Below are 12,124 nucleotides of genomic sequence, written 5' to 3' on the forward strand. Positions count from 1 at the left end.
CTAGTAAATGCACATAAATTGTAGAGATTACTAGCAGAGACACTGAGTTAACTGGATTCCTACAGCCTTTCCAACATTTTTGTAGACATTACTGGTATTTCTCAAATCCCTAGAAATTTTCAGTTTCTATGGACTTCTAAGGTCTCTTGTAATTTCTCTGAACTTCTGGTAGACTTGAAATTCTCAAGTTTACAGCACTTCTCCCCATTCCAGAGCCAGAAATTTCTAGGAAGTACCAAGACTTTCTCAGCTGTTTCTAGAATTTCCTAGCAGTTTTAGAACAGTGTCTAGCAACAGCTCCACACAGCACAAGTAGCACTCAGTTTGTTAGCTGAAAGAAGTCTGGTAGAACATCCTGGTTCCCAGGATTTCTCTCCTGGTTTTAATGACTTTAAGCACTCACAGCCCCCAGACAGACAACCCCTGAAATCAGAATAAGCCATGAAATGCCTGTGCCACCCATGGCCTGAGCACAAGGCTCCACCAGACACTGCCAGGCTGTTGCTTATCACCCAGACTGTAGAGCAAAGCACATTCTGGTACACTTCTCTAGAGGTAATCTGGTACTGAATACTGGGTTAACAACACCATCAGAAGACAAGTTTAGAATTCAAAGGATGAAGTTTTAACTTGCATGCAGTCACAGTAAAATTAACTTCACCTAGAACTGAAGGAATCACATTGGCATAACAAATCTGAACCCTGATCTTTCCCATCTATGTTCCCAGCAGGCACTCAGTGCACAATTTGTGCAGAACTGCAGGTGTACCATGTGTACATTATCCAGTTCAGTTCAGTAAATCAGTAAGGAATTTGGAATGGTTTGAAACTAGATATTGGCTCCTAGGAAGAAAAAAAAAAGAAGGGGACTTTGCAGAAGCACCTTTCCCATCACACAAACTGAAAGATCCCAACAAGACAACACTCTGCTCCTCTAAACTTACTGAAATCAAGTTAACAGGTGTCATAGTTGGGAAAACAAAACAAAAAAAAAAAAAGGGGGAGGAAAAAAAGAACTGAAATCACAGCACTAGCCCACTAACCTTCTCCAGACACACCACTGCCAGTGCAGAACACAGTTAACTCTGTTCCTTGCAGATAATTTATGTGGCTGTATTTGCCCTTGTTCAGTTCAGGTGAGGAGCTGCTCATGAGGACAGCCTGCAGGACACTGTCCTGACTGCACCCAGCTGAGCCCAGCCCTTGGACGTGGCCATGCCAGGCTCCTGGTTCAGCAGCATTTAGGAGAGGGGCTCTCCAGCAGAGCTCATGGCCTGAGCTGCAGCTCCCTTCCTGGGAGAAGCACATCACCAGCTGTGGGTGCTATAAATACCCTGTGCTCAGGTACCACAGCCTTCATGCAGTTGGCTGCAGCAGGAGTTTGCACAGGTTGCTGTTGATCTGTTCATTTACAGCTGGCACCACACTAAAACTGCTGCCCCCAGAGCAGAGAGCCTGAGCAGCTCCTTTGCATTTCAAGCAGACATCAGTGTCCTCTCAGGATACACCTACACAGCAGTCACAGCTGCTCTGCATTGATGCACCCAGGCTAAACAGTCACCCTGCTTCAACCCCACCCACACCAATCAAAACAAAACAAAAAAAACCCCTAACAAACCCTCTACCACTAAAAAAATTCCAGTAAACCAACAGGCATGGGATCCTAAATGCAACACAGAGCCAAAGTGCCTGTCTATAGGCAGCAGAACACTCACCTCAGAACAAGCAGCTCTTTAAACTATACATCATCCCTTTACCTTGCTTCCCTTTAAGATTTAAAGAGGAGAAAATTCAGCCTTCAAAACTGTCCTCTGTCTTTTCTTTTGCATCTATACATGACTCAAAACATGCTATCCAGGAAGAGACTTTGAGGAATGAATTTACACAAACTGTAAAAAAGGTCTCAATTCTTCTGTGGCCTTTAACAAACCTTAAAAGATGGATGAGAAACTTCAGTGAACATACAAATATATAAATAAAATCATTTACAGGATCTGACTTTAAAGGGATGATCACAAGGAAGGGAATTTAAGTCCTATGTTTCACTAAGGAAACAGAAAGTGATATTTACAAAAAGCATTACTAAACCATGGAAGATAAAGCCTGCACTCTGAAATTACTCCCTATCCCTCTCCAGCTTCAGCTTTTATTCCTCCATCCTGCAGAATTCAAAGTTATTGTTTGAACCTTTACATTTACAGAATGGTAAAGGATAACAGCTTTTAAATAAAAGGGAGATTCTGGAATCAATTTATTTTGCTCTCATGAATCAGTGTTAATAGAACACCTAAAGCAGCAAGTTTATATTCAGCAAGGGCAGTATTTTTCAACCAAGAGAGTTCAGAAAAAGAAAGCCATCATGATCTCAGATGGATTCTTCTTATTTTCCTCATTATCTGTCCAAGGGCCAACAACTACAGCATGTTCTGTAATCTGCAGGGCATTTCTGTGATTCCCTCCACCCTTTTTAGTTTGTTTTTTTAAATTAAAAAACTCCAACTATACACAAAGCATGAATGCAAGACTAGGTACAGAGACATGGAACACGGTTCCTCCCTCAAAAAGGGAAACAAGATTAAGTCATCCTGAGCCAGCATCAGCCACATGTCAAATTCATCACGAGCAGATGCCACAGATCCTCCAGGTAACAATTGCTCTTACAAGTATTTTCTTCCCTCCCATGGAGCTGCACTGCCAAATCTGCTGTCCCAGCCACCATGGGAGAGGTTTGCAAGGCAATTAGTGCTGTGGTTTACCTCCAGGCACTGGGCAAGGCTTCTGTGCCTGAAACAGCAGCTGGTTTTGAAGGAGCCTTCCCAAATTGCACTGGGACTATGTGCTGCAGGACACACAACAACCACAGCTCGCAGGCCTTATTCAGTTTTGGTTGATTTACAAAAAAAAGATGTAGCAGACACAGTATTTATCAATTTGAGCAGAAATGGAGCTTCCTGCTGCTGTTCAGGCAGTGTTTAAAGAATTAAGGCATGGCAGATATGCTGAAACATTCCATGAGGCCATCCCTCACTCCTGAATGCTGTTCCAGCAAGGTGCCTGCTCACCCAGCAAGCCCAAAACCCTGCACCAGCACAAATAACTTGGTAGAGGTCAAGGAGTTTGTGGCAGAACTGCTTAAAAGCCTAACAGGAGCCCAATTGCAGCAGACACAAACCACTGACAACCTACTGGTTTCAAACTGATGCCAAGCCTAGACAAATCAGAGGAGCAAGCACGTCCCAGAGTGCTGGAATACCCAGGCCTGCCTAGTGCTGTGTGTTTTATGCAAGCCCTAACACCTCAGGGCAGCCACCCTGCCAGGCTCCAGCAGTCCCAGGAAGCACAGCAGGAGCCTGGGATGAGAGCTGGCATGGAACAGAGGGCATGGCTCTCCAGGGTGGCCCCATGCAGCCCAGGGTGCCAGATCCACTCCTCTAGGAGCCGTGGAGTTCCTCTGACAAATGCAAAGAGCCACGGCTCATTCAGCTGGCTCCACTGCAGCTGGCCACTGCCTGCAGGAAATAATTAGAAGCAGTAAAGTTTCTTCTAAGGAGATAGTAACTTGAACATGCTCTCCTGTTACACCCCTCCCTTAATCACCAGCCAAATCAAAGCTTTTTCCACCCATCTCCTAGAAGGGAAACGAAAAGCTGAGCCCAGTACTCTCATCAACCATTCAATTTACCCAGAATATTATGCAACAGGTTTTCTAGGTTTTCTCTTTCTATGACTGCTGAGGCAATCAAGCCCAGAGATGGGAGAGCCTGCTGCCAAGGAGTTTTGTAAAGGGGGAAAAAACCAAAAGGGCATAAAAATCCCCAATCCCACACTACCTACATCACTTGGAGCTGGGGAACCCACCACTAAAATCCCTTCTTATGTATACACTTATCTTAAAAAGCATTTCATACGACCTCCTGACCTTCACAGGAGTTTCTACTTGCAGTGCATGGAAACAATGACACTATACAGAATGCTGCTCCAGCAGTCTTTGTTTTAGGCAATAGCAATCCCTAAATCAGTGTTTCAATCTCTCAAGTCATTTGGTGAGGAGAAGATTTGAAAACCTGTTCTTCAGTTTATCCTCTTCCCCCATTTATTTGTTGCCTTTAATACACATAGAGAAATTCCTCCATTAGCTGACAAGCTTGAGTCCCACTCCATAAATTAATAAAAATGACTAAGTAAAGACACCTTTGATGGAAAACCTCAGTGCCAATTCACAGCTCTTGTGCCACTTTTCATAAAGTAATAAACAGTCCACAAAATGAAAAGTCAGGAGATAACTTTCTTTTGCACTTTCATGTTTTAGGGTGGGAGAGAAGTAGGTTGTTGTTGACAGGAAGCTGCCTCTCTAAGCTGCAGTCCAGAGGCTGGCTGCAGAACATTTCTCCCTTTCTCTTTACACCAAGCTTGAAGGCCATGCAGGCAGCCCTGCACAGTGAGAGCACACCACCAGAAGGAGTAAGTTAAAGGAGAGGTACATGCCAAAATATATATTCATCCTTGCTGTCTCTATAATCTCCATCTGTATTTACTAAACATACACATAATGTTTCAAAGAGCCACTGGTTGCTTATTTAAATTTTTTCCACATGTTTTAAGTTTTTGGTTCAAACCCAGCTAAGGCAAGGAAATAGAAGGGTTTCCACCCTCCAGCTACAGTTACAGACCAGCTCTGGATTTAAATAAGCATCTGCAATTTGAGCATTGCAAACAGCCCAAAAATCCTCCCTAGCTATAATTTTTATGCTAGAACCTAACAAGTGTGTAGCATCCACCAACACCAAAGCTTCAACTTTAGACTTGAATAAATTCCCAAATACCTGAAATGTAAGATCCTAAGACATTCCCATGCTGTGCTCCTTGACAAAGTATTTCTTCTCCAGTCTCTCCTTTGCTTGCCTTTTACACTGCCACCTCCTCTCTAGGTTTTACCTCATTTCACCAAGAACATGCCTGCTCTTGAGCCACTCAACCAATGTGAAGCCCAATTCACCCCCTGCACTGCCAGGTCTCCACCATGGGCATATAACAAACAGCAGCCCCAGCTACAGCCTTATCACACACCACACTGATCACATCAGAAATATTTAACCCACAAAGACAAACACCTAAGCTCTCTTCATTTAAATGTGTATTTTCAGCACTTGTTCCAAGCCATAGACAAAGCCAGTGCCACAGGTTAAGAGCAGAGCTCCAGTGCCATTGCCAGTTAGTAGGGCCAAAAGTGGACACCTTTCTCTTTGAGGAACTTGACTACACCATAAAAGCCTTCCCAGACCATGAATTAAGATCTAAAGGACTGACTGCATAGCTCAGTTTGCAACTTCTATTGTTCTCCCTCCCATGACATCTTATAGCCTCTGCCATCAACTCTTCTACCTAAGAGTGGCAGAGCAACCAAGTCTGTACTAAAGTGACCCCAGTGACACACTGTGCCCTCCTCCAGCTTGCAAAGGAAGTGAGAGACCTTTTCTAGGAGTTCTAATCTATGTTCCTGTCTCTGGAGGAGGAAGCAGACAGGTTCTATGTCACCACAGAGGATGGCTGGAGGATGGGTGACAGTCACTTGTCACCTTGCCCAAGCACTGTGCTGCCCTAGTCCAGAGCTGACCTGCCCAGCAGCAGGGGCAGTCAGGCAAAGCAGCAGCTCAGGGCTCCAGCACCTCAAGGGATTAAAAGAACCTCCTTTCACAGCACAAAGGAGAAGTCATTCCTTTAGAGTACATGAGTTGGCTGGCTAGAAAACAAGGAAAACATGTAGTAAAAAAACCCTGACTTCTAGAAGCAAACATAAACCCAGACTGCATTCCAGAATAAAGGAACAGACAGAGCAAAACACACGAATTTAGCCTTTCACAGAGCCCCAAGCACTTGGGTCACAGAAAAACCCAAACAAACTAAAAGCACACCACTAATCAGAGAGACTCTGACAAGCTTGTTCCAATAGCAAACACACACCTCCTCAAGAGCAGGTGGTTCACTAGGACCTACTATTTCCAGACAGGGTTAATTGGTTGGTGCTGGAAAAGCAGGAGATGGATGCTGTTGGGGTTGATGACAGGTTTGCCACCCCTGCAAAGTTTTTTGCAGTGCCCAAACCAGTACCACAGTAGGTACCCACAGCAACCCAGCACCACTTCCAACATAAATGCTCAGGACTGCATTCAGCAGGCTTTGCTGGCATAATTTACAGAATGAGGGCAAATATTTTGATGTTGTTGCGAAAATAGGAAACCAAAGGTCTAGAATTATCCTGATAAAGGCCAGACTAAAGAAACAATGGTTAGAGAACTGCCTCATGCTACAGACGGCTAAGTGTGCCATCATCCAATCATCCCATATTCCTACAAATCTTTAAGAGGTTCTTTCTTTTAATTATACAAACAGTAAGAGCACCCATTCCTTTCTTCCAAGAAATATAAATTAAAAGATAGTCAGTGCTTGCAAGCAATCAGTGATGCTTCCCTCAATTTGCACTACTTCCCAGTGCCCTAATGTGTACTGTCAGCATTGTTATGGCTGTCCAGGGAAACAGATGTCATTTGTAACTTCAATTACTGCCATTACCCAGTGATGTGAAACACTTCATTTCATGAAGTCACAAAGACAGAAGAGGATTAAGCTGAAGGAAGTTATAGTGAAAGAAAGATGACATGAGGCATGTACAAGCTAAGCCCTTTGGAAATTCATACACAAGCTGAAAATTTTTATTTGTTCCTGAAAAAATAACACATATATATAATACCAAACTATGATTAAGTACATGCTTAATCAAACATTAACAGTTCTACTAAAGAAGAAAATAATTGAAAATGCAAAGTTGTTGTACAAGCCATGGCAGCCTTAGAGTACATCTATTAGATTACTCCCCTGCCAACATACAACTGGAAGACAGAAAAGAGTAGGATACAGAAATAAACACCTGATTTGGTTAAGTAGAGGTAAGTCTTACCCTTGCATGTTTTTGTGCAATGCAAGGATTGTCAAAAGCTTTGCTTAGCCTGGAAACACTAAAAGTGTCAGTCCTATTACACACCACAGACTCTTCTGTCCCTCTCCTTCCATGGACAAAGAGTGAACACATCAGAAAAAGAAAACTCCTAAGAAAACTCTGCTCAGTGCATGGGCATATTTTAGGCACACAGCTAAAGATAACATGGCTCTCCTCTATATGGGCTTGGTTCTGCTCACTACCCAGAATACCTAATAACAAAACTGGTTTTGCATCCCTCACAGGTGTGGGGAAAGATGAGCTAGGATGGGGGGGTGGGGGCAAGGGGGAAGGGGTATGGAAGGTAAAGTACCTTCAGTTTGAATGTTAACAGATAAATTTGTCTATGCACCTTTTGTTTTTGCATTTCCAAAATGAACACTTGGATTTTGTATCCATTAACACACTCATTTCCAATGATATTTCTCCAGACAGCTGTATGCTAGGAAATTTCAGATTTCATCCCCAGTTAAGCAGGACTGACTTGTGTGACAGACTAAAAAGCCAGATTGGTTCTGGAGCATCAACTTATTCTACAGTCAAGTAGTGGACCAACACTCAGGGATAGAAAGACTGAAATCAAACTGACTTATGTGCTCTGACAGGGAACATCCACCAGCTCTTACACATTTCAACATGCCTACAAAACTGTCTGCTAATTTTTCCCCTTCCCCCTAACTGCTACTTTACTTTCTCCAACCCCACCCTTATTTTCCTCCCTGGAACTTAAGGCATGGCTGGCAAAATAGCTTGGGTTTACAGGTAGAAATCTGGAGAGTGTAACTGCTAAACAGATCCAATGAGGAAAAAAAAATAAACCCAGCTACAGTAGATTTGCTTAGGGAAAAGAAAGTGTCTTTGCCACTTTGACTAAGACAGCCTTTCAGTGCATGTTCAAATCATAGAACTGAATGATTTCAATTGCAAGAAAATTTCTTGAAAATTAGTAATATTCCAGAATATTCACCCTTGAATGAATAATTCAAGAATCATCATTAAAACTATTTTTCTGAAAAGTTACATGCCCTTTTGCTAACACACTGCCAGGCTTAAACACACCATCAGATGCCAGTACAGTCTCAACTTGAGGACCTTAAATGCCTTTTCCAATCTAAAGGATTCTATTATTCAAATTATGAATGCTGGCTATATGAACATCATGTGAATACTGATGAGAGTGGGTTTTCTTTTCATATATGTTCTGTAGTGCATGTGAGCATCTTTTAAAATACTAACTTCCTTAACAACCAGCAGATTGATACTTTTTAAAGACAGCTTCCACCTTTTAAACTCAAACTGAATCTGCACTGTGCTTAGGTCTCCTTTTCAGTTCCCAGCTTACAGCTCTCCCCATGGGACAGCAACTTGGTATTAAGAGCTCACCACCCTGTGAGCATTTCCCTCCAATTTATAATTCTCAAAAATCAAACCACACCAAACACACACACTCAGACACTTGGTTTAGGCAATATGTGTGCACTAAACTTTGGCCTCTCAAGTACTTCCTAGTGGTGCAGTTTTCATTGCTCAAGATCAGAGAAGGTGCACTTTCACTGTCTGAGAAGACTTCTTTGTAATGCCTTCAGTTAATGCCCTTTAATGCCAGTAAGCCCCTACAGAGTTCTTTGAAGGCAGCTCTGCAATTTCTCAAGTTGAAACACGTCTGACAGTAAAGCATATTCTATACTGCAAGCTTAGTTGAGTCTTGACTTCATTTCATTTCATTTTTGTTTCACAGTAAATATGTGCAGGAACTGTGAACACACCAGGTACTTCATCTGCCTCATCTTAACCACTTGCAATTCAAAGAATGTTGAAAATGTTGAAGACATTCAAGACACCATCTTTTCATCCAGAAAGTTTTATCATGTTGAGATAGCTTTCAAACTAGAAGCTCACACAAGCTCTTCACTACAAACTCAAGATTTTTCTCAAGAAAACAGTGTTTTTTTTTTTTTTAAGTACATATCTGATTTTAGGACTGTGTATAACCAGATTACAGCTGTAAGAGAAAAAGTAAAGTTGCTTCAAAAATCCCCTGGTGAGGCAAGTCATAGATTACTCTTTCCTCATACACAAGAAATCATTATCAGATCAACCTCAAGACAGTGTAATTAAGAGATTTTGGTTTATAAACTAAGTAACTGGAGAAGACTAAGTCAATTAAAATCTCTCTTCACTTCTGTAATTCAGATGTAACTGTACCACAGTCAGCAACAGACTTCAGCTTAGTGGCTCCTAGGAGACCCATGTTTAGGGCATTTCCAGTCTATTAACAAAGAAGCCAGTTCATAACTCTGATCAACTTGGACTTTTCAGATTGTCTAGCATAGGTTAGGGACATTTGGAGCCAGACAATTACATTCATTAAATCAATTAAAGTAAGAAGTTTTTCTAGCCCAACAAGCCAGTGAAACAAAACTGCACTCCAGCAACTCTAACCCCTATTTCACATTCTAAGTACCTAAAAATGTTTGATCCCTGGGACTCCACAGCAAGCTAAGATCAAAACTTTCTGAAGTGAACATCTTCCTTATTCTGACTCCATTCATCAGAAAGTCAGGTAGAAGGCCTGAGGAAGGTAAATTCTCCACATTCTTCCTCTTAAAGCATTTGTTTAACATGGAGATACAATCAGGTTGACTAGCCCACCAAACCCAGAGCCTACAGTTTTCTAGAATGAGTCAAGCTAGGATTAAATATTTATAAGATAGTGTTTCATTCTACAATTAAACTACAGCAACTGCCTAATTGAAAGAGAGAGGTTTTATCATCCCCAGTCCTGACATTCCACTGTAATTCCCTGCTGCCTTCAGGATGATCAAGAGATCAGAAAATTCAAATTGACACATAAAAATTATAAAAACCCCTCATCCAAATAAATACTAGCCATGCAAACCATATTTATATGTCCAGGCACCTTAATAAGGTTCACATGATATCACCAAGAGGCACTTTTGACCCAGCTTCAACATATTCAATTACTTTATTAATACACAATTTGCTCAAATATGGAAATGCCAAACAGGGACTGAACCCAAAGAATGAAAGCTTCCAGAAGTTCTGATCATACCACTTGTTCTGCTGGGAAACAAAAACTTTGAAATGACTCTTTCAGACCCAGTAACACATTTTATTTACACTGCCAGATCATTGTAGACATTGATAGCAATGCACTAGTTCCTGTCCTATAGGGTTTTTTCTATTACCAGTAAATTCCATGGAATTTTTGAACACCAGCCTGGACAATATCCAACATAATAACACTCAGTTTCATTAGCAAAGACTGGAGTGATTTATTTTTCAAAGATTTGTTGACTGATCATTAAAAGCTAATTATTTAGGAAAAAGCTATAAAATAGCACTTCTATCTAATAAGAACTATTGCTTCAAGATAAGCACAGCTCTAATAGCTTTCTTTTCCCAAATTACATATTTATTCAACTCCAACCTTTTGGCCTTAGATTAGACTGTCTAGACTAATTTTGCAGACTACAGACAATTACTATTATCTTTAAGTTTGGAAAGTGTCATAACCAGAAGTGTCAGGAATGCTGAAATTACAGCTGAGTAAGTGTTATTTAGCCATCTATTTTCATTAGCAAGACTAATAATTACTAGCCCTCCCCCGAGATCCTCACCCAACTCAGTGAAACACATAGCAGTTATCCTGGAGTATGACAATTTTAAATTATAATGAAATAATTGGTTGCCTACCCATGAAATAATGGACTCCTTCAAAGTGTGTTACTCATTCAGGAGTGCAAGCATCAGAGGCTGCATGCTGCATACATTATAATGGTAAGATGTACTGCAAAATTAATTAAAATAAAAACACACTGGGTAACTTTCCTTTAGAAAGGGGTGTCTGAACAGCTTGCAGGTGGCAAGCCATTGACAAGAAATTCATGCTAAAAACTCCAACAGCAAAACCGTACTAAACACACACTTCTAACACATCAATTTCTAAAGTTTTCCATACCTCACAGTGGCAGGGCATGACAGGCAGGCTGATGAACTCAAGGCCCACTGGTCCCATGCTGCAGGCCCAGCAGCTCAGTACCCAGGCTATTTTTGTACATCCATATCAGTCATCAATCACACTGTATTTTAAGATAAAAATGTGCTTTCCTCCACCTGAAACCATTTCTCAGAAGTTTGTGACTAAGCAGCAAAACCTCAAAGAAGGAGAATTTGCACTGGTCAATAGGTGTTTTTTTTCATGTGATCTGTACTTGCAGTTTTGGCTGCTCTGAGCCAGGCCAGCACACGGGCTCCCATAGGGACCAGGAGGCAGAACAAAGCACTTCACACCACTCACTCCCAAACCAGCAAAAAGCTCCACAACCTTCATGTCCCCTCTGCCAAGTGAAGTTTTTCAAGAGATTCAAATTTCACCATCTGATTTTTAACCCAGACACATCAAGGAGAAGCGCTCACAACCTCAGTTTGGGATTTAGAGCCAAACAACAAAAATCTTAAGGGTATTTTTTATCATGGCTCTAACCTAAGGTGTCAGGTTAACACACCTGATTGTGAGAGTGGAAAGGAAGGAAGAGGATCTCTTCCAAGGTGGGGCAGGCTGCGTAAGCCTTTTCTCACTAGGGACAGAGTGTTCAGTCCTTCCTGGCACTAAAGCCTTTATTTTGTCTCACTGCTTGGGCACAGTGTTCAACAGGTCTGATTCTGACAGATGGGAAGAGAAAGAACCCAGATTTAGCCATTGTAAACTGAACTTAGCAAAGCAATGTGATAAGTCACTCCACCTCTGGAGCAAGATGGAGAAATCCTACCCCATGTGATCAGGGAGATCCCTAGCACAGATATTTCAGTGACGCAGGCTGACCTGAGATCATGATGAGGTGTGATGCCTGTCAGAAAGCACAAGTATTTTAAACAGAGGCTAGTCTCATAGATGGACACTACTGCTTCAGAAATAATTGTTCAAATTAATATCACTATCCTCAAAATTCCAGGTTTCTGGAAGAACAAAAGCTTAGAAATCAAATAATCAAATACAAGGGGTAAAAGAGCCTGCAGTGCAGAGCAGTGTAACTGAAATAAAGTTTCAGCTGGACAAACCACTTTGAAAAACAGCAATGCAGAGTATTTCCATCACAGATACCAGGG

General features: G+C 41.6%; 1 protein-coding gene across 1 annotated transcript in view; it reads right to left on the minus strand.

Moving 5' to 3' along the window:
• The window catches only part of RRAS2 (RAS related 2), a 42,067-nt gene that overhangs the window by 11,551 nt on the left and 18,392 nt on the right, over positions 1-12,124 (minus strand). The window lies entirely within an intron of this gene.

The sequence above is a fragment of the Serinus canaria genome, chromosome 5 (genome assembly GCF_022539315.1).
Source record: "Serinus canaria isolate serCan28SL12 chromosome 5, serCan2020, whole genome shotgun sequence".
Classification (NCBI taxonomy): domain Eukaryota; kingdom Metazoa; phylum Chordata; class Aves; order Passeriformes; family Fringillidae; genus Serinus; species Serinus canaria.